At 35.8% G+C, this 22,656-nt stretch overlaps 1 long non-coding RNA gene across 1 annotated transcript in view; it reads left to right on the forward strand.

The window, feature by feature from the left end:
* LOC131274740 (uncharacterized) overlaps nt 1–22,220 on the forward strand; it is an 82,275-nt gene extending 60,055 nt beyond the window's left edge. Inside the window, exon 3 of the long non-coding RNA XR_009182017.2 lies at nt 22,119–22,220. This is a non-coding gene — a long non-coding RNA (uncharacterized lncRNA). The remainder of the gene's footprint in view (nt 1–22,118) is intronic.
* Nucleotides 22,221–22,656: the final 436 nt, after the last annotated feature.

Here is a 22,656-nt window from a genome sequence, read left to right on the forward strand (position 1 = left end):
CCCTGAAATCTTTTTGGAATGCTGCAGATAGTCATGGTGTATTACAGCAGTGCAAGTTATTTGTGGTAGAGTGAGTTATGAGAGTCCTGTATAATGTTATATATAGTTGTTTTGTAAGTTCATAACTATTATTATATACATATTGTTAATGTATGTTTATGTATGAGTGATATACTACAATAAATTAACTTAAAAAAAGAATAAATATCTGAATTATGTGTTATTTTCTTTTAAATCTCATCCTAACCCTAGACTTACTGCTGATAAAGAATAAAATAATGAGAATGTCATTGTTTTGTCCATAACTCTGAATTTATAGTTTGGTAAAAGGAAAAGAATGCTCTGTCCCATAGAAGGAAATATCTTTCCAAGGTTTTCCAGCAATTAATAGTAGTTCTGTAAAGACTTAGCTGGTACTTTGAGCTGGTACTTTGATTTTTCAGATTTCCTGGTGTATTGGAACATTTTATTATGCTTATGTGAATCTCAAAGATAATATCTGGAGTAAAATTCCTCCCCCTTACATTTAGCAATGCAAACTTACACAACAAAGAGAAGGGAAGTTCCTTTGAAAATGGAGAGAAATAAGAACAAACTCATATAATGCAGCAAATTGAAATGGAATGATGTGTTAATTACATTTGATGTGAGCAGGCATTACATTAGATAAAATGAGAATCCGGAGCAAAGTAATGATTGTGTATAGGGATTACAGAAAAGACTCCGTGGAGTGTGTAGACCTTTCCATAACTCTTGAAGGCGAGCTGTGCGTCAGAATGGGAAGGGTTCATGTTTCAGGTGTGTGTATGGGTGAGGAGGGGGATGGCAGAAGCACAAGCAGAGATGGGAGAGAATCCAGCCGTTGTTGGTCTATGTAGGGGATTTGTCTCATTGAAGTACAGTGGGCACATTGGAATCACTGAGAAATAATGTTCACCAAAAAGGTGAAGGGACTGAATAATTAGAGAGCAGAAGCAGGCCTTTGGGAGTAGGTACGCCATTGCACTTCTTGAGTATGGGGTGTAGATATTGATAATTCTGTTTAATGTTCATTCTGAATCTTCTGCACAACTCCAGGCTGTAAAAGTTACGTAGGTGCCCCAAAAAGGGACAGTTTTAAATTTTGGTGTATAATTGTGCTCTAATAGCTGGGCAACATCCTTTCACAGATCAGATAATGTCTAATTCTTTGCTTTCAACATAATTGAAGGGGATCTAATTGGATCTAATGGCTAAAAACAATTTTTGATGACTCTTGCCCATGACAAGCAGAGAAGTTGGTTTTGGGATGCTCATCCAGGAAGACTTTGCAGTAAACCAGGCATGGAGTGATCAGGGCCTGGTTTGTGTGGGTAGCAAAAGAAGTGAGAAGGTACAAACCCAAGACACCTTCTAAAGGCATTAAATTAAATAGAAGTAGAAATACACAAACTAGTGAATTGGAATCTGTGAGAAGATCTCAAAGCCTTCCAGCGCTATTCTTGTCCCTTATGAATCTATTCTCCCATTCTAAAACCAAAGGAATTTAGAAAAATGCACACCTGACCACAGCATGCCTCTGCATACAGCCCTTCCAATGATTTCCAACAGCTTTTAGGATACAGCCTGGGAATGATTTCCATACAGCCTGGGACTCAGTGCCCATTTCAGTCATACACCTGAATCATTTTACTGAGCTCTCTTCCCCTAATTCCATTTCTTTGTTTGCCTCTGACAGAAGCTGTGTATCAAACTTTTTTTCCTAACTCTTAAAAAAATGTTTACTTACGGAATGAATTAGTGGGGGAGAAGATGAGAGTAGAATGTGAAGGGAAATAATACATTTTTTTCCACATCACATTTTGTTCACTAAACCACTCTGATTCTCGTTCTGCAATGTCTTTTATCTCTTTCTACTGCAAAGCTGATGTTCTAGTTTACACTTTCCTTGGTTACTTCCTGACCTCCTGTGGTATTGTAAGGTCTCATTCATCTCCATGCTCTGACCAGTCTGCCCTTCCAATCCAATCTGCATGTTGCTTCTATTTAATATTTCCAAAGCATAGTATTATTTCCCTGCTCAAATCTTGTGGATTGTCTCCTATTGCAGAAGTCTCCAACTGGGCTACACAAGCCCTGGGAGGTATAAGTAGACTTCCTCAGGCAGGGATAGTTCTGTGAACAGCAGATTCTAGATTCTCGATTTCTTCATATTGATCTGCTTTCTGTGGGATGCAACTGTGCGTTCTCCTTTCCTATAACTACTTTTACACGGCCCTTCTGCCTTTTAACTCAAGAATTGCCTACTTTTCTCATCCTGAATCTTAGGCATTGTCCCAGGTTGTGAAATTTGTGGAGTGCCAAAAAAGGGATAACTTGAAATATTGGTGATAATTGAACCCTAATAATATTCTTTTGTCCATTAGATAATGTCTAATAATTTGCTTTCCAGTAAAATTACGGTGAATCTAGTCTAGTTGTGATTGATAGCTAGAAATAATTTTTTTAAAAGATGTATTTATTTATTCTCACCCCCCCCTGCCCCAGTTGTCTGTTCTCTGTGTCTATCTGCTGTGTCTTCTTCTTTGTCCACTTCTGTTGTTGTCAGCGGCACGGGAATCTGTGTCTCTTTTTGTTGCGTCATCTTGTTGTGTTAGCTCTCGTGTGGGCAGTGTCATTCCTGGGTAGGCTGCACTTTCTTTCGCACTGGGTGGCTCTCCTTATGGGGTGCACTCCTTGCGCGTGGGGCTCCCCTACACGGGGGACACCCCTGCATGGCAGGGCACTCCTTGCGTGCACCAGCACTGCCCATGGGCCAGCTCCACACGGGTCAAGGAGGCCCGGGGTTTGAACCACAGACCTACCATGTGGTAGACGGACGTCCTAACCACTGGGCCAAGTCCGCTTCCCTTAAAAATAATTTTTGATGATAGACCATTATGATTTTTGATGTAACTCAGGAGTTTAAAGAATTGAGTAATATTCTTGTAGTGAAACTTCTTCTGTTCCCATCTACTTGCTTCTATGACATTTATGAAACTCCATAAAAATGAAGAAAAAATATAGAAATAGAATTGATGTATTCATCAATCAATGCATGTTCAATGTTTTTTAAAAGGACTTCATCTATTTCATGAAGGGACACATTTCCAAGAATAATTTTTACTTTTATGTTTACTAATAATTTATCAAAATTTGTAAAATATTTGTGTTTTGATCAATTGTGTACTGGTAATCATTGTAATACTAATTTAATCTGGACTCTAACAACTACATTTATTGGTCATAGTGAATAAATTAAAATTCAAAGTACATACTAAATATAATTTTTTAAAGATAGGGTGATTGATGAAACTTTTGATAATTTTAGGATAAAATTCTATGGGGGAAAGGGAAAAGGGATAGGAGCTCAAGAAAAAAGAAACAGAGTAGATTTTCTGACTTTAAGAAGAGCTTATGCATATATTTTTCAAATGGACGATTGTAAATTCTACTAGATATTTTTGAATGATATAGCAGATTTTTAATGTCAGTATTTATAATATTGCTGGAAATGACATCCTTTGCAATTATTTAAATCTTAAGATAAAAATTATAATTGTAAAGAAAACAATGTCTGCAGAGATACATAGCTTTTCAAAATTCTTTTGAGGGTCCTTGAACAAAAATATTTAAAATCTCTGGAATAGAATATAAAATCTTTACCATGGCAGTGATAGTTCCATCTACCTTTTCAGTTTCATTTTTCTGCTATTATTCTGTACCTACCCTGAATATTTGCCAAACTTTCTTACTTTATCATTCCACAGAATGTATCTGTATTTTCCACTGCCTACACCATTACCTTGTTGTTGAATTCTCTTCTCTTCCCATTTTCCTCTCTAAAAATCCTGCCCATCTTTCAAAGCGCTTACCAAGAGCTTCTCTTCCCTGGAGCTGTTCTTGGTTCTATTCTTTGATACCCTACACTTTTCCTTTTGTTTCTCCAGTGGTAACTTCATCTGTTATTCTGCCTATTTGTCTTCATATCTTATTTCCCTTACTAGATTTTAAGCTTTTTGAAGGTACAGACCATATTCCTCTGGATCCCAGATGTTTCCTTACACATAATGGTTGCTCGTGAGATATTTGTTGCATGAATTAATATGGTTCATATGTAAGAAGGTACTCTTATTTTTTATTTACTGTGTCTATTCAGCCCTATTGTGACCTTTGTTACTATAATGTAAGCCTTCCTTGAAGTGCTAGTAAAAAGTAGAAACTAACCTTTGAAGTAGTGCTTTGGCAATTAAAAAGTTTTATTCCTTGTATTGCATATTAAAGAAGTTTCAGAGATTGAACTGTGCAATGGATATCAGAATGCAGAAGATAGGAAATCAGTGTATAATCATCTCTATATTGACAAGCAATCACTTTTTGTGGTTTTCACTGGATGAAGCAAAAACATCATTCACTGTTTTTCTCACAGAATATCATTAAGCCAAGTGGAATTAAACTATGTAGGTCAAATGACCACAAATAAAAATTTTCTTTAATATGTCTCACTCCTGTTTATTCCCCATTGCTTCCAAATTGAGATTTTCTTAAAAGTTACACCTGCTTCAAATTCTCTTAGTTTATTTTTCATTTTAACTTGCTCATCTTTCCACTTAGTCCTCCAAAATTGACCTGTCTCATGTCATCCTACTAGGACCTTTTGCAGTTGATTGTTAAGCTGATCTGTGTACTTGTGCTTATTACTGACCATATAATGTCCTTCTGGGTTTATGTAATACATACTCATTTTTATGCTGATTTTTGTGTGTTGCTATTAATATAAAGAAGGATCATAATGGTGGGACTATCCGGAACTTATAGGATGAAAGGAGAAAGACATTTTGGTGAGTCGAGTTTTAATTTTTGAAGGACTACCATACCTACCTATCATACCTCATAGTGGCCCCACTCTCAGGCCTTTAAGGGTTTCTGAAACAATATTTTATAGGCAGCTATCTATATACAAGATCATTCTTGAATGTGTAGGAAAATGTGTGACTCTCTTAAAGCACTTAAATAGCAGGCATTTTCTGACATAATTGAGGTTCTACTGATTTCTTTGAGATGTTGTGGTCCTGAATGTCTATTAAAATTTGTTCCTGTTTTATGTTCATTTCTTTGTTCATTATTCCTTCAAAATTTGTTGGTCTACTCTTTTCCCAGGCTTTGACTCTGTGTTGGGAGATTTGTGGTATAAAGATGAGTAAATTGTGCCCTTGACTGTGAGTGGTTCCCACTCTAGATTTGAAATTCCTGCATTCAATTCAGAACAAATATCAGTAATTTTTGGTATTCCAAATTGTCGCATGACCTGGTGTTGAGGTCTTGCTTTCTTAATTTCCTCGCCAAAATAATTTTCTTCTAATTCCAACTGCATATTGGATAGTTTAACTACATTCTTTCCATCTAGTACACATTGACTGCTAACAAAGATTCTATAATCTGGAGAAAATGGATTTGTACCAGATCTTACACCAGCTGGTGTCTTCTGTTTTCCTGATGATATACTACACTGTAACAAGGCCCTACTTACTTGAAAAAACATTTAGATGCATTTAGTGAAGGAAAAAGGCTAACTCACTTTTAAGAGAATTATAGTTTTTTTGTTTAAAGAGAAAGTAATATTTCATATAGAAAAGTCTAGAAGGGAAGAAATACCTTTTTAGAACTTGATCCACTAGAATGAATTTGGATTAGGGCAAGGTATAAAAAGCAAAGCAAGATGCAAATGAAACTAGAAAGCCGTGGAATTAGGTCACCTTAGACTTCAGAAATCCTGTAGTTCTATGTTGTATTTGCCCATGTAGAAGAATGTTAACTTGTTTGGGATAAAACTTCTAATGGTGGCAGTAAGGATACATCCATTCCTTGGGTGGAGTAAGCAGCAATGCAGGTGAGAAGAGACAGAGGTTACTTGTGAGTGAGCTCCCAGAAGGCAGGAACTCTGTCATTGTCATCCTCATTTTCATTTATAGAGGCAACTTTTAACATCTTTTACCTGATTTGTTTCCATTACTTAAAGCAACCATGCAAGTCATTCTATAGAGGAGGAAATGGAGACTTAGAGTAAAGTAACTTGCCCAGGGTGACATCTTACAAATGGTAGGTTTGGGATTTAAACACAGATCTTTATTTATGGTCTTAGTTCTTAAATAGCATACAAAATTATTAAATAAATAATGGTGGGTTTTTAAAAATTATCAAACATAAAAAGGTTTTGTGACATGAAAGCTCAGATTCTAATAGGTTTTGGTGGTGGGGTGGTGGGCTCCCCTTTGCTAATTGAATGCTGGTTTGGCTTATTCCTTCTTATAAATGGAGTTTAAGTATAAGGGCCTTTGGACTAGAGATTATTCACATGTTACAGTTCATAATTGGGTAGCTGCATGATGCACAATCATTCTTCCTTGGTTTCATTTAAGCCTTCTTTTGGGAATTAGGTCTTCCCCGTATTTTAGACACTTCATCTGAATGAGATGGGACATCCTCTTCCATGACTCTGTTTCCCTGCCAAGCAGTAATTGTTCAAGAGCAGAAAACCAAGCTATGCTGGCCCAACCATAAATAGGGTGACCAATATAATAATAATCCAAATGAGGTCCTTTACCTCAACTTTTTCTTTTGAAAAATGTCAAACCTACAAAAAAATCAGAAGAACAAATGATTATCTTTATTCCCTTTACTCAGATTCAACATTTGGTAATATTTTATGACAGTTGCATTTGCTTAGAATCTCTCTTAATCTATATATACTTCTTTTGGACTCATTTGAAAGCCAGATATAGGCATGATGACACCCTTTACTTCAGCATTTATCTCACATAGACAAAGGGCATTCTTCTACATAAGCACAGTTCCGCTATCACCTGTGACTTCCCAAAGGTTTCTTATAGGTGTTTTCCTACCCCCTACAATAATGATTTACATTTGGCTATTATGTTTTTGTCTCTTTTGATCTTTTTTCAAAAAAATATTTCATGAATTTGACAGTTTTTTTAAAGTGTCCCTGATGATCATCTTATAGAATGTTCCACAATCAGGATTTATCTAATTGTTTTCTTACAATTAGCTTCCTGTTAGACATTTGGGCAAGAATACTACAGAGGTAATGTTATGGAAATTAGAACATTTGGAGAGTGAAAGAGATGATTCTGTTGAGACAATAGGTAAACTAGGACGTTTAGCCATGCAAATCATACGAACCCACCTGAAGCCCAAGTGGCTAATATACTGATGGGCACATCACCAAAATTGGGCCAATCAGTCCTTTCTTGAAATATTTCCTACAGATCTATGGAGAGAATGTTCTTTCAGACTAGTTGCTAAGCTGTTAGTCTGAAGTTGGGAAAGATTAAGCTGCAAAGTGATAAAAGAGAATAAGTGAATTCTGATAGCAAATGCCCTCTGGTTCCAGTTCTCTCTAAAATTAGGTTCACCTCTGCTCTTTAAAAAAAAAAAGATTGAACATTTATTATATGCCAAGCAATTTTCTAAGCACTTTACTTGTATTAAGAAATTTAACCCTTACAACAGTTCGATGACATAGTTATTATGACGGTTCCTATTTCGTAGAAGTCAAAGAAGGAAAAGCTTAACTTATTTTCAAAGATGACAGCTAAAAACCAATGGAGCTAAAATCAGAATCCATAGCATGTGACCCTGACTACAGTGGCAAGACTCAATCCACTTTTTATTCTTGCGTATTAATAAATGATCTTTTTGCTTAACTTATTTAGCTTCGATTTGCTTGCCATCCTTGAGTCCAGGTTAATATGCATATGATTCTTCTTCTCCAAGAATTGAAGAATCAAATCAACTTTGAAAAGTGCAGAGATGAATGGATAGAGCCCTGTCTTCAGGCCTTGTTTTTATTTTTCTTTCAGTCAGAGGCCTTCCTTACCATTGTGTGCCCTTGATTAAATGTTTCTCATTAATTTGTTTGTAGAGACATACAGGATGTTACTGTAAAGGGTACATTAATAATGAAAGAATTTTGGCAACGATGGGTTAAAGCTTTGATAATTACTGTACAGTCAAACCAATTAAAATGTTTAAGACATCAATTAAGAGAAAATAATCTTCTGCACATTGAATCTCTTTCACTGTATTATTCCTCTAAGACAAATTGTTTTAAGAGGCTCTATTCTTAATGTGTTGGAAACTGTGTAGTCAGCTTTTAAATACAAAACAGAAGTAAGTATGAAGGAAGTGGTCTTGATGACAAGGACAGATGACAGGGTATTGTGAAATTTTAATATGTAGCATGATTGGTTGTAAATTGCTTCCATCTTTGCTGAGGTCATTTGCAAAGAGGAGATGAGTCAGATCTTCCATTGGTATTATAATACACAAGAGTGAGTAAAATCTACAAGTTCATAGAGATGAGCTGTAACTTAGAGTTGCATTATTGCTAACTCTTGAATACCAAATAGAATTAATTTGATTCTTAAGTCAGGTATAAATTTCAGAATGTTTATGTTTTTAAGAAGAAACATAAACCTAAGATGTTACCTAGAGGTATACATTACCACGACCCTTTTTGTACTCACCATTGGTTGTCACTATGCATTAAGGGCCATTATGTGCCAATCACTGTTCAGCATATTTTATATGCATGAATTTGAAATCAGAGTTCAAATAAGATGACTATAAAACAGTGACAAGTGTGGGCAAAAGGAAATCATGTTTCTGTTGATACACCAGCTTTCTTACATCTTTGTAAAGGAGCTATTGTTTCACTGCCAAGAACAAGGTCCTTCTATTACCACATGCTGGTGTCCTGGAAAGAATGTCTGTTGAGTGAGTGATAATGAATGAATAAAGGAAAGTTAATCCTGGGTATGTAAACCAGGATTTGAGGTGAGGCTTAATCTATAATATTTGCTTAATAGAATAGGTACACTTTAAAGAAGGGTTAAACAGTGTGATCTTCCCATTATTTAGATTCAATGAATGTTAGTTCCTCTATAAGTAAAGATTGAATATTAATGCTGATGCTGGTATATGAAGGTGAACTATATTTCAACAAATATAGATTAGACTTTAGCATGTTTGTAACACTCTATTACTGCAAAATGTCAGAGCTTGCCTAGGAGAGTTTTGCACACATTTTTTCCTAGCTTCTCTTATTTCTAAGGGCATAGAGGAATGAAGTATTATGGTGCCAGGTTATATTTTCAATTTGTAGTTAATTCTTCCCCTAAGGCTGAAATATTTTAGTCAGACTTCATTTCTTTCAGAGCTGCTTTTACCAGGCCTAGAAGAATTTCTACAGAAGATTAGGTTATTTGCTATACTCATGGCACATACGTTTTTCTCTTATCTGCTTTCCCCTTGGTAGAAACAATTTGTCCTTCTCCTTTAATTCCATGAGAAAGATACATTTGTTAACCTCCCACACTCTCCCCATTACATCTACTCAAAAACGTGGAATTCATCTTAAACTAATCCTTCAAATACTGCTATCAGAAAAGACGTTTTAAACTGTCATAGTAAGATCTGTTGGGTGACAGGAGACTTGGAACAAGTCTAACAAGGTTAGAGAGTGGCTCAGCCATTGCTCAAGCCTCATGTTCCTGTCGTTACATTCCTCTTTCTACTTCCCGTAACCAGGCAGCAATGATAGATGAAAATGTGAGCTATTTCTTTGCGTTGGCAAAATCACAATTCTAGAAGACATAGTTTCCTTAGTTATTTTTAAAGTATACTGTTTATAGTGCTTGATATGGGTAGATGAAAAAAATCCACTCAAACTTTTTTTTAATGAAAGAAAAAGCCTTGAATTGTTTAGTTATGTAACTGTAATGAAATATTTCCTTCTGTCTTCACCGGTACAAGTTATTCTGATAGAATCCAGAACTAAATGAAACATAAAGCTCAAATATGTTAAACATTCTACGAGATCATACATATTTTAAAACTGTTTACTGCCATGGGTTCGCTCTCTAGAGAATTGTGTTTTTATACGTACATGTTCACGGTATTTTGCTGACATTTTAAGTTTGTGAACCTTCTGATGTCCATTGAAAGATCCGGATGAGCCCTTCAGAGTCCACTCCTAATTTCTGCAATTGTTATGTGGTGGCTAGGTAGCATATTTTTATGGAACTGAGGCTGACTTATATTAGACAACTAGTTGGGATTTGGGCTGGCCCCTGCCTGGAGTAGAGGATACCTGCCCCTCTTCTGTGTCTGCATCAAATCCTTTGTTCTCTCCATGCTGTTTCATTGGCACTAAGCACGGGAAAAATTCTCCAAATAATTCCCCACCATGATTGCCTTTATTGCAAAATGTCCTAATGGCAATAAATCAAAACCTGACATTCCATAAACCTCTGATTCTCTTGTTTCACCTAAGAACATTTCTGTTTATGCTTGGGTTTTCAGTGAGGGTTTCCTTTGCCCTGTCAAGATCCCTCTCCTCCCCCCTCCCCCATTTCTTTCCCCTGCCCACACTAGAGGGGTTCTCTGTCTATATTAATAGCTTCTTTTCTCTCCCTTAACTACCCTGATTGAAAAAAGTTGTTGCTTAGTCAGTGAGTGAAATACACTGGAATTTGCAGTTGCCTGTACATCATTAGATAAAGGACTAATTTATTTTTCTATTTCTAAACGGTGGAAATGAGGGTTTTCTTTGATAAATAAAATATGACGTGTATAACTAAACAACAACGAGAAAAAGCCTTAGATAATAATTTGTAACTTTATTCACCATTCCTCTGAAAATTACCTAAATTTATTTATACATTCATAGCATTAAAAAGTAGTATATGAGAAAACAACTGAGAGATTTGTACAGACCACTACTGAATATAGTAAGAAGATCTTGGACATTTTGATTCCCATGAATGCCCAAATTATTAAAATGTCTTTATATTAGTTGTCAATATATAGATGACAACCTAAAGGGAAGAATTACATGTGGCCACTGGCTGTGAATGTGAGCTTTCTTTTCGTTTGCAAGGCATTGTATTAAAAGCTTAGAAATCTGCAAAAGAGCTGGCACAATTATAAAAGTCAGGGTTTATTCTGCATAGGAGATTATTAGCAAAACAAAGTTTAGGGCATAGAGATAAATGGTAAGAAGAAGCTTTGCAGATATACAACTGAAATTCCTGATGGATTATTTCAATTTAAACTCTACTGTATTTGGGTACTCCCACGGCAAAATCTTTAGTCTTGCTTTTGTTGGAAAGAATTATTGAAGAAACTTCCAGTTGAAGTTGAAATGATTATGACAAGCCTGTCTTATAACTACGTGGTGAATGTCTAGACTTAGCTCTAATTAGTCATATTTTTGAGCTTTTATTGTTTAATTGCTTGTGGGCATGATTTACTTTTTCATAGAACTGAGATTAATGGCAGCAGGCTGCTTTATTGGCATTGCTATCAGAGAAATGACCAAAAGTCTCAAAATAGAATTAAGAAGACATATTGTAGAAACAGAGGAATGTCAGAGTAAAAAGGCTGCACAAAAACTGTTTTAAAGTGTAACTACTTTAGTGATATTTGTAATATGTTCATTAACGTCATTTTTAATTCTTATTTTTTAATGTATGGGGGTTGCAATCATACTATGGTATTGATTTTTTTAAAGAAATGGATGAAAACCCAACATTTTAAACCATTAATTTGAAACCATAAACTTTCTTGTATCCTGTAGTAATATTTTTCATGGCAATTTGGAGACCTATATAAAAGAATAATATACTTTAAGTTCTCAGTTTTATTATATTGCCTTTTATTTATATTTGCAATAGATCTAATATCTGTAAGGAATGTGTGACATTGTAATTTATGTATTTTCATCTATAGGGAGATAGACAAAAACCTAATATTTCTTTTGTATATTCATATTATCATTTTGTATTCTTTTTTAAAAATATATTTTTATTTATTTTTAAAAGATGCATTACATAAAATGTTACATAAAAAAATATAAGGGATTCCATATGCCCCACTCCCCACACCACCCATTTTTCCCCACATTAACGACTTCTTCATTAGTGTGGTACATTCATTGTAATTGATGAACACATTTTGGAGCATTGCCACTGAACATGGATTATAGTTCACATTGTAGTTTACACTCCCTCCCACTCCATTAAGTAGGTTATGGCAGGATGTATACTGGCCTGTATCTGTCATTGCAATGTCATTCAGGACAATTCCAAGTCCCAAAAATGCCCCCATATTTCACCTCTTTTTCCTTTTCCCTGACTTCAGCACCCCCAGTGTCCATTGTTTCCACATAAATGATATACTTTCTTCCACTGCTAGAATCACAGTAAGTCTATAGAAGAATACTAGTAAACCCACTCCAGTCCATATTTTATTCCCCAATCCTGAGGGTTCTGGGATGGTGATGCTCACTCCACCTCTAATTGAGAGTGGGCCTCAACCCCACATGGCCAATGGATGGGACTCTCTTGCTTGCACTTGGTGGCTCTTTCAGTTCCTTGTGTGGTAGTTGTCCATTCTTACCTCCTTGTTAGTTGTCTTGGGTAAGTCCAAAAACTGGAGAGTAGGTGTTGCAACTCCGCTGAGGCTCAGGGCCAGCTGGCACATGGATAGCAGCCCAGAGATTCAAGTCTCTTGGATGAACACCTACCAACTCCAGCACCAACTGTAGGTTCAAACAGAAGGGATATAAGAGGCATGGACCATCCTTCTCCACTAGTCATAACCCCTGAACTTGGGGCTTGTCTCTCCAGTGGCAGAGCTCTCCAGGTTGGGATTTCAGTATTCTTTCAGTTGTTTTGTGAATCTCTATCAACTGTGGCAATGCCCCATGAACATTTGAATGTATTTATATACATGGTATGTATGCCCAGGTGACACCCCACACCAATGATCCTCCCCTGCCATAGTTGTAACCCTTCTGTGACCCAAAATTTCCTCAAAAATGAAGCCAAGAATATTGCCAAATTCAATTTATAGGAAAATGAAATAATGATAGGTTTAAACATAAAAAATAAAATACACAATAATTTAGCAAAACTAAAACTAAAATAAAGTAAAAAGAATTGGAATATTAAAAAATTTTTTTTGGCATTTTGCCTTTCATCACTCTAATATCTGTTGTCCTGTATGTACAGTGGCATTTTCTTCCATTTCTTCCCCAGTGTCATATTTTTTTTTCATTTTGTCTTCAAAGAAGTTTTAGATCACAGTAAAGTCACGTACAGAATATCAGGGACTCCCATATATGCAACATCCTTCCCTTTTTCCTCCTTCCTTTTTACATGTGGATGGTGCATTTGTTACAACTGATGTACAAAAATTGAAACACAGCTACTAACCATGGTCATTAGTTTACATTATGGTTTACATTTTAGACCACACACTTTTATAAATTTTTGATGAAATTTAACATGGTCTGTATCCATCCTTGCAAGATCACACAGAACACTTCCATTGCCCCCTAAATACCCCTTCTTCCATCTATTCTATTCCTTCCTCCCCCTCCTCTTCAGGCCCATGGCGACCACCAGGCTTTACTCCTTGAAGGACAAGATTCTTAGATAATTGCAGCCACACTGAGTGCTTGACACAGTAGTCTGTCCTCCCTATTAGGAACCGCCCATGCTCTGGAGAGACACCCTCCCCTCTCTTTGAGAACATATTGGGCCTCCCCAGGATGGGAGTCCAATTCCTTCCCACTCATTATGTGGGTCTCCCTGAACTGATACAATACACTATGGCAAAATGGTCACTCACACATTCTCTGGAAGACTGCCCCAGGTGCACCCTGTCCCAAATGTCTCCGTACCCAACACCCTAAACCAGTAACTCTTCTTTGCTGTATTGCCATAAGAGCTTTCTCAACATTGTAGTTTCAACCACATATCTACCAGTCCCCAGAGTTCACTTGCTCCCTCCCCAAAACCTCCCTCCAGTTCCATGGACCATCAAACCCATCCTCCCCCACCCTATTCCCCTGTCAAGCTTTCACCACCCAACCCAATAGTATCCCTACACCCCTGTCATATCCCTTAACTGGTCTGTAATTTTCTTTTCTTGTGGCATCTTTGTTTGGCTTTGGTATTAGAGTAATGCTGGCATCATAGAATGAGTTAGGCAAGGTTCTTGTATTTTTTCAAACAGTTTAAGCAGGTTGTTTGGAATGTTTGGTAGAATTCTCTTCCTTCACTTCATTAAGTTGGTCATGATATATGTTTGGACAGCTTTGATTAGTTGTTCAATGTTCTGCATCTCTTCCTAGTTTTTAGTTTGTTCATTGGACTGGGCCATGTCTTCCTGTTTCTTGGTATGGTTTGTAATTTTTTGTTGCTGTTTGCTCATCTTTTTATCTTGATGGGTTTATTTAGTTGATTAGCTTCTCTTTCTACTCTAGGGTGTTTTTTAGTTGCTGTTTTTGTGAGTGTGTTAAGTTTTCTCTTCGACACTTTTTTCTTCTTTTTCTATTTACTTGCTGTTGTCTATGTTCCCTTGAAGGAAAAAGATTAGGGCCAGAGAAAGTACTAGAGGTAAGAAAAGAAAGAGGATAATAGTAATAATAATAGTTAATGTTAGAAGAGGAACCATATAAGACCTAGGAAAACGAATATTTAACTCATGTAAGCAGAGTAGAGTGATAGGAATAAAAAAGTGGAGTATGTAGCGTGAAACATATTTTCTCTATTCATATCGTCTATTCTGTTAAATGAATAGAGAAAAATATATTGAATGAATTAAAAGGCCAGAATGATGAGGAGAGAGGGAAAGGGAAAAGAAAGGACAAAAAGAAAAAAAAAAGCTAATAAAAAAAGGAAAACAGTATAGATGAGATAGAAATAAAATACAGAAAAAATTTAGGACTAAGGAAAGAGAGGTGGAATTTAGGAACAAGAACAGAAAACAGATGATAGAAAAATGAAGGAAGGAAAGAGATAGTATTGGTAGACAAAATTGATATACATGGAAGGGGAAAATCAAGGAAGAGGAAACACAGCAAACAAGAAACAAGCCAGCAGCACCTAATTAAGACAATGTGTGGGTGGGGGGTGGGGAAGGAAGAAAGAGGAAGGAAAAACCAAACAAAAAACCAAACAAACACACAATCAAGCACTCAAACAAAACCTAAGGAAAAACAGCCTCCCTCTTAAGCCACTCTGAGAAACTTCTCAGGCTGTTGGTTTTCGTCAATTAATTAACTTGCAGCTTGCCCTCTGCATGATTTGAAGTGGGTTTTAGTAAATTAAGGTTAAGTTTTTCAAAAAGTAACCTTTTTTTTTTTTTTTTTGGGAAAAATAAGAGAAATAAGAGAAGATAATACAAAATTATATCTAAGTTTTCCCTGTCCTAATGTATCAGTTGGTTGTTTAATATCCCTGTGCATCACTACTCTAATGGGGCCAGGAATTGAACTAGAGATCTCATATATTCAAGGCAGAAACTCCTCCATGGAGCTAAACTTTCTCATTGGGTCAATTAGCTCTTTGGAAAGCTATCCAGTCACTTTCCTTAGGGCAGGATTGACTCTTTGCAGTTGGGTAGATTCCTATTGATTAGGAGTGTATCTCTGACCCCTTTCTATTCTTATTCCTTTTTGTCCCAGGGCAGCAGGACATAATAGCCCGTGTGAAAGGATCCCCCCTCACCTGTCGTGGTCAGGTTGAGTTCCCTTCTGAAATTCAAATGGGACCCTGGTGACTTAACTCCCCAAAGAAACAAATGACTCTCAACCTTCTTCCAGACCACCCCCTCCTCCCAGGGGATCCTAAAGAGGCTCTTGGAAGCTTATTAAGCACTTCCTACTGCCCACTTCCCTTAAGGGAGTCAAAATTTTGGTAGTTTTCAGCATGGAACTAGTCAGTTGCCTGACTCCACCCTCTCTCAGACCAAGTTTTTCTATCCCAGGGCAGTTCGATAGATCAGGCTGCCTCAGCAGTTTCACCTCTCCCCTCTTCCTGGTGCCATCTCAAGCCAGCTGGTATGCTCCTCAAAGCTCAAAGTTGGTCCAGGCAACCGAACCCACAGAAAGGAAGACCCCTCTCCACCCTTTGCCAGAACCCTCCCACTCTCAGAGAATGCTCCCTCTTGCTGGGTGGCTGGTGGGAGTCGGGGTTTGCAGTAGCTTTTTGCCTTGAGGGTGGGGTTTAGCCATCTGCAGTTTCTAGCAGCAGGGGCAAGAAACTCAGGGTTTTATCGTGAAAATTTATCTCTTTGTCCAGCTCTCTCCAGATCGATGCCTTGAAGCCTCCCAATCCATGGGTTCCCAAAGCAGCTCACTTGGGCAGGATTCTGCCCCAACTTAACCATTCCTTGCAAGAGGGATCGTGAGTGCACACTTAAACTGATGCCATCCTGCTGCCTCTGAGAGCATTTTATGTTCTCTTGTCTGGTCATATTTTCATATTGACTAGCTTTGGAGGGTAGTGGTCAGGGAAAACTGCCATATTGTATATTGTGTATATTTTTGGCAGCTACTGATTCCTTTTTACAGTATAAATAAATGTGAGAAATCTCAGATACTTTCCAGAGATGAAATTCAATAATATAGGCAATACATTTAATACATTAGGGCCATAATCTACAAAATATAAGAAATTATATGATAAGTATTTGATACAATAGAATGAAAACTCAATATATCAGTGATCAAGAAACTATATATTTTTGGAAAATATAATACTTTTTTGTTGCTTTTTACTCTTATTGTGAAATGTAGTATGTATATAAAAAGTTCGTAAAATACATTTTGCATATGAAAAAACTAGGTCTGTGATGAATACAGTGTACCCACCACTGAGGTCAAGAAGGAGAACACAGCCAGCTCTGCAGAACCTCACCCACCTTGTTTTCCTGTCTGATCACATCCCAGTTTCTTTGCCCTGGAGGCGTCCACTCTATGGTCTATGGTTATAAACGTATAAAGAAAAGAAAGGGGATATTTACAACCTCCTATGCATCTCTAAAAACGGAATTTTAGCTTAGCTTTTTTGAAAAACTATGTATGAATGGAATCATATATTCCTTTTTGCCTGGCTTCTTTAGCATAGCATTGCATTTGTACAAGCTGTAATTGCATGTAGCTCATTCCCTTTCATTGCATGCCTATACCATACTTTATATCTATCCTACTCTTGGGAGACATTTGGCTTGTATTCAGCTGTGAACATTTTGGAATTGTATACATTTGCACTTCCACTTTAGAATTTGGAATTGTTGCATCAGAGGGAATGATAATCTTCAACTTTACTAGTTTTCCAGCAGTGCATGAGAGTTCCCATCACTACTTCCTTACCAATACTTAGTATATAAGATTTCCTAATCCGATGCATGTATAATGGTTATGGAAATTTGCATGTCCCTGATTACTAATGAAATTGAGCATTGGTTTCTATGTTTATTTGCCATTTAGACTAGATTTTATTTTCGTTGTTTGTTTTGTTTTTTTGTGTATGCCATTTTGCTTAGTTAAAACTTTTCCCAATTTTTCTATTGTGTTGTATTTTTTTTAACTGATAGGAATAATTTTGAGCTGTATGTACCAAAGAAAACAGAAAAAATATGTTCTTAAACTGAATCCATTCCTGTGAGTGTGAACCCATTGTAATTTGGACTTTTTGATGAGTTTACTTCAGTTAATTTGTGACTCACCTCAATCAGGATGTGTCTGAGTCCTATTATTGGAATTCTTTGTAAGTAGAATAAAATTCAGAAAGAGGGAAAGCCATGGGAAGTAAGAAGCTGAAATTCAAAGAGGTCCAGAAGACAACTCAGATGTCCGAAGTGGCTGCCCTGTGTATTGCCATGTGACAGAGGAGCCAAGGATGAAGGATCACTGGCAGCTAGCCCCAGGGAGCCAGTCCTTGGGAAGAAAGCCTTACCTTCATGATACCTTGATCTGGATTTCTTCCCAGCCTCAAAATCATGAGCTGATAAATTCCCACTGTTAAAGCCAAAACATTGCATGGTATTTGCTTGAGCAGCCCAGGAAACTATAAAATAGTCATCTAGAGTATTCCTCAATTCATTCTATAAATTTCTCCAAATTCTTCTTAGATTTATTCTTAGGTATTTTATATCTTTGATACTATTGTAAGTGGTATAATTTTTTAAAATTTCATTTTTTTAACTGCTTGTAGGAATGAAATTCAATTTTGATTTTTGTATCCAGGAACCATGCTAAATACTCTTTATTAAATAAGCAGCTATAGATTATTAGATTTTATATACACACAATTATTTGCACAAATAATGATGACAATTATTCCATCTGTGAATAATGATTCCATTTCATTCTTTTTAATCCTTGTACTTTTCTTTTTCTTGCCTTATTGCACTAACTAAGACCTCAAATACAATGTGAATTACAATGGTAACTGTGGTAAATTATGTCTTGTTCCTTATCCTAAGGAAATAATTTTGTCATTAATTATGATATATACCAGTAAGTTATCTTTTATAGATTCTTTTTTAGGCATTGGAAATCTATGGCCTATGGGCCAAATCTGACCTACTACCTGTTTTCATAAAATAAGTTTTATTGGAACACAGCCATGCCCATTAATGAATGTACTGTCCATGTCCATGTTCACACTGCAATGGGAGAACTGAAGAGTTGTAACATTGATCAGATGCCCACAAAGCTGAAAAAATTTATCAGCCCCTTTACAGAAAATGTTTGCTAACCCTTACCTCACCAGATTACCTCTTCTATTCTCTCTTTGCTAAATATTTTTTACCATGAATAAATATTGGATATTATCAAATATTCTTCTAGTATCTATTGAGATAATATGATAATGCAGTCAAATAAATTGTTGTTTTTTCCTCATGTTATACTAAACATATTCCTGGAACAAATGTTCCTTAGTTAAAATATACTATCCCTTTTATATTTTGTTTTTAGTTTGCTGCTGTCTTGTTCATGGTTTTTTCATCTTAAATTATAGTTAGATTGGTAATTTTCCTTTCTTTTACTGTTCTGTTTGGTTTTGGTATGAAAGTTAAGCTAGTCTTTTAAAATAAGCATGAGTTATATTTAGATAACTGGCCAATTGAGCTTGGAGTTTAGTTGTGGGAAGATTTCTCACTATTGATTCAGTTTCTCTCATAGCTGTAAGATTATTCATATTTCCTCTTTCGCTTTCATATGTAGTTATTTTTTTTTTCTGGGAAATTGCCCATTTGTTCTAAATTTATATTTATTTGTCATAACCTATTCATGTTACCCTTTTCAATGTCTGCAAGATGTTCCCTTCATCATTTCTAAAATGGGTTGTATCTTTTCTCTCTATCACTTGCTCATCCATGGTTTTATCAGTTTATTAAACTTTTAAAAGAACCAAATTTAACTTTGATCCTATCATGTGTATGTCTTCTAGTTCATGAATTACTTTATTAATATTTAGGATTTCTTTCTAATTTTTTTTTGGGCTCAATTTGATTCTCTTTACCTAATTTATTAAAATGGTAATTCATTAATTATTAATATATATATGTAAGACTTTACTACATTATTTTTTACATTGTTGTTTTTTCCTGATTGTTGTATCAATTATTGAGAAAAGCATGCTAAAATTTTCTACTTCAATTTTGGATTTATCTTTATTTCTTGCTTCTGTTAAATTTTACTTTAAATATTTGAGGACCTATTTCAATATGCAGATATACTTAGAATCACTGTATCTTTATTGCAAATGAAAACTTTTGTATTATATAGTGACTTTCAAAATCTCTAGTAATGATTGTCCTCCTAATAATTATTTTACACTCAAATTAATATAACTCAACCAGGTTTCTTTGCGTGTATTTGTATGGCTTGCTTTTTCTGATCCCTTTTCCCTTCATTTTACTGTTTTTTTTTTTTTTTTTTTTTTGTATCTCTATGCTGTGGATGTGTCTCTTTGTCTTTTGTAAATGGAATATAGCATATGACATCATTTTTTAAACTCTGGGCTGATAATTTTTGTCTTTTAACTATTTAATCCATTTATATTAAATGTAAGCAATAGTATATTTGGATTTAATTCTTTTATATTATTTGACCATTCCATTTGCCCTGCCAGTTCTATTTTATTCTTTTTTCCTTTTCTTGCCTGGTTTACATTATTTTAGCCTTTACCCCTCCCACTTCTTCTCTGTCAGTTATATTATCCATTGTTCCCAATCTCCTAGTCATTACTCTAGGAACTGAGTATACCTAAAAAGCTCCAAAGTTTATCAACATAGTTATACTTTTCCTTACGTTATAAGGGACATAGAACACTTTACTACATTTACACTCCTCTTGAGTTTTCTTCTTTCTGCAATATATTTCTATTGTTTGTTTTTAAACCTCTACCAAAGTGTCATTATTGTTTTGAACAGCTAATACTATGTAGAATTACTCACATACCATTTTGTTGTTGGTGTTTAAACTATGCCTTTGATAATTTCAATATCCGGCATCATTATAGGTCACTTTCTGATGACTGTTGTTTTAGCTTATTCTTGCTCAAGTTACTTCATTTCCTTGGTTCATGGTGGCCTGATTTATTTTATCTTATCATTAGCTTTAAAAATTATTCATGGAATTTCTTAACATCTATGATTAAATTTTGATTATTTCAGGTACCTGGGAGCATTATACCTTTAGGACCCCATAAACCTAGGTCACAACTTGAAGTTCTTTCTGTGTAGATTACGTGAACCCAGGATATACATCCATGTGAGAACCAGTGGGTGGTCACAAATTATTAGGGTTGAGTTTTTCCTTTCATTTTCTCCACTTGTTTTGTTCAGTGCCATAACAACTATTCCTGTAGACTTCTGGATATGGGTATTGTTTGGAATATACTTCTTGTTCATACTTAGCCCAAAGGTATGAGCTTTTGGTGGTCCAGCTTTATGTGGGGAAACTTTGCTGTTAGCGTCTTGGCTGAGGTTATCGCCATGGCTTTGTACTGTCTCTACACAATGCTGCCTAACTCAAAGCTCTTAATGCTGCAATCTGTGTATTTCCTCAGGACAAAAGTGACTTTGTTGCTGTGGAAATTCTTATTATCTCATTGACTCTTTAATGCTGTAAAGGAAGTAGTCTTTATATTTATGCTTATTTTTTAGTTGTTTCAGTAGAAGGGTTGGTATGAATAACCTGCCATTATCAGAAATGAAAGTACTATTTATACTTTTTAAAAGATATTTATTGCACTCTCAGGAATAGAACATAGAAGAACTAACTAGATACTGAATCTGGTTTTAAGTCTACAATATACTCAAATGTATTAGAGGGAATTCAAGAAATATACAAGTAGAACAATAGGCACACAATTTTACAATTTTTGAACAAATTAAGTATAAATTATAAAGTGCCAAATTAGAAGATGGAATGAAGATGTGGGATATCAAGCAATTTCATATTTATATGAATACAGCAAAGAAGAAATTCTGTTATCAAACTGTTGTAAGCAGCTACTTTGGTAATATGGCATTTATAGAACTGTATACGTGAAAAAAAAAAGGGAGAGGGGTTTTCAGTAGGTTATTACCAAGAGAAAGGTTTAAGACTGACAGCTAGAAGGTGGGCAATAGATGACTGTAAGCAAATTTAATATGGGAAAAATAGAGAAGAAAAGGAGATTGTGGGAATCAACTGGAAAACTTTAAAGTAGACAGATTGAGGATTCTAGATGAATATTACAACCTTTTATAACTCCTTAAAATGCTTTCATGGATGCTCTTCCCTTTAATAGTCAGTACACCTGTGAAGTAAGAAAGGCATTAGGAACCAAACCTGATGATGCTAACCCAAGAATATTGCCCCAAATTACAGAGCTACTTAAAAGTTGAGTCGGGTCCAAGAGCATTTCTTGAACCATTTCCCAAGCCCATTCTTTGCCTCTCCTGTTAGTGTGTACTGATAGTGACATACCGGGTTTCTTGCTGTGTCTTGAGCTAATCAAGAGCATTCTAACCTCAGGATTGTGTACTCGCCTATAACTGGCCTGTAGTTAGACCTCTGTTCAAACGCCAGCTGTTCAGGGAGGCCTTCCCCGATCCTCCCAGTCACTCTCCACTCCCCGAGCTTATTTTATTATTGCTGAGAGTGTTTAATACTGTATGATACATCCTCTATTGGAAGATCTGATTATCGTCTCTCTCCCCTCTTGTAGGTAACTTCAAGGTGCTGGGGCCTTCATTGACGTCACTGCTGTATTTCCAGTGAAATGACTGGCGTCAATATGCCATCAATGCCAGTGCGATTAACGTAAGGTGCTCAGTAAGTTTTGGTGGGTTGAATACTTTCTTAAAAATATGTTGCTAATCAAAAATAGTTTGATCAAAAGTATTTATTGAGCACTTCCTGGGTACAAGGAATTTGCATGATTGAGAGGTCCAAGCAAGAATAAAACAAGATTGTCAGCTTTGAGCTGTTTATAATACAGTTGAGGATACAAAATATAAGTAAATGAACTAATTTGAAAGTATATATAAAAAGATGGTAACACAGAGATATCATTGACCATCCATGATTAATAGCCAAATATATTATTTAAGCAATATGTTCTGTGGATTCACTGGAAGGATGTGTCATGGATTCTTAGTATTACAGAAAATAATAGAAATTTTGACAGTCTTAATTTATTTCCTCTTCTAGACTCTGAGTTTCTCTAGGGCACAGACAGTATCGTACCATATTTTTTCTCATCC

This window comes from Dasypus novemcinctus, chromosome 20 (genome assembly GCF_030445035.2).
Source record: "Dasypus novemcinctus isolate mDasNov1 chromosome 20, mDasNov1.1.hap2, whole genome shotgun sequence".
NCBI classification, from domain to species: domain Eukaryota; kingdom Metazoa; phylum Chordata; class Mammalia; order Cingulata; family Dasypodidae; genus Dasypus; species Dasypus novemcinctus.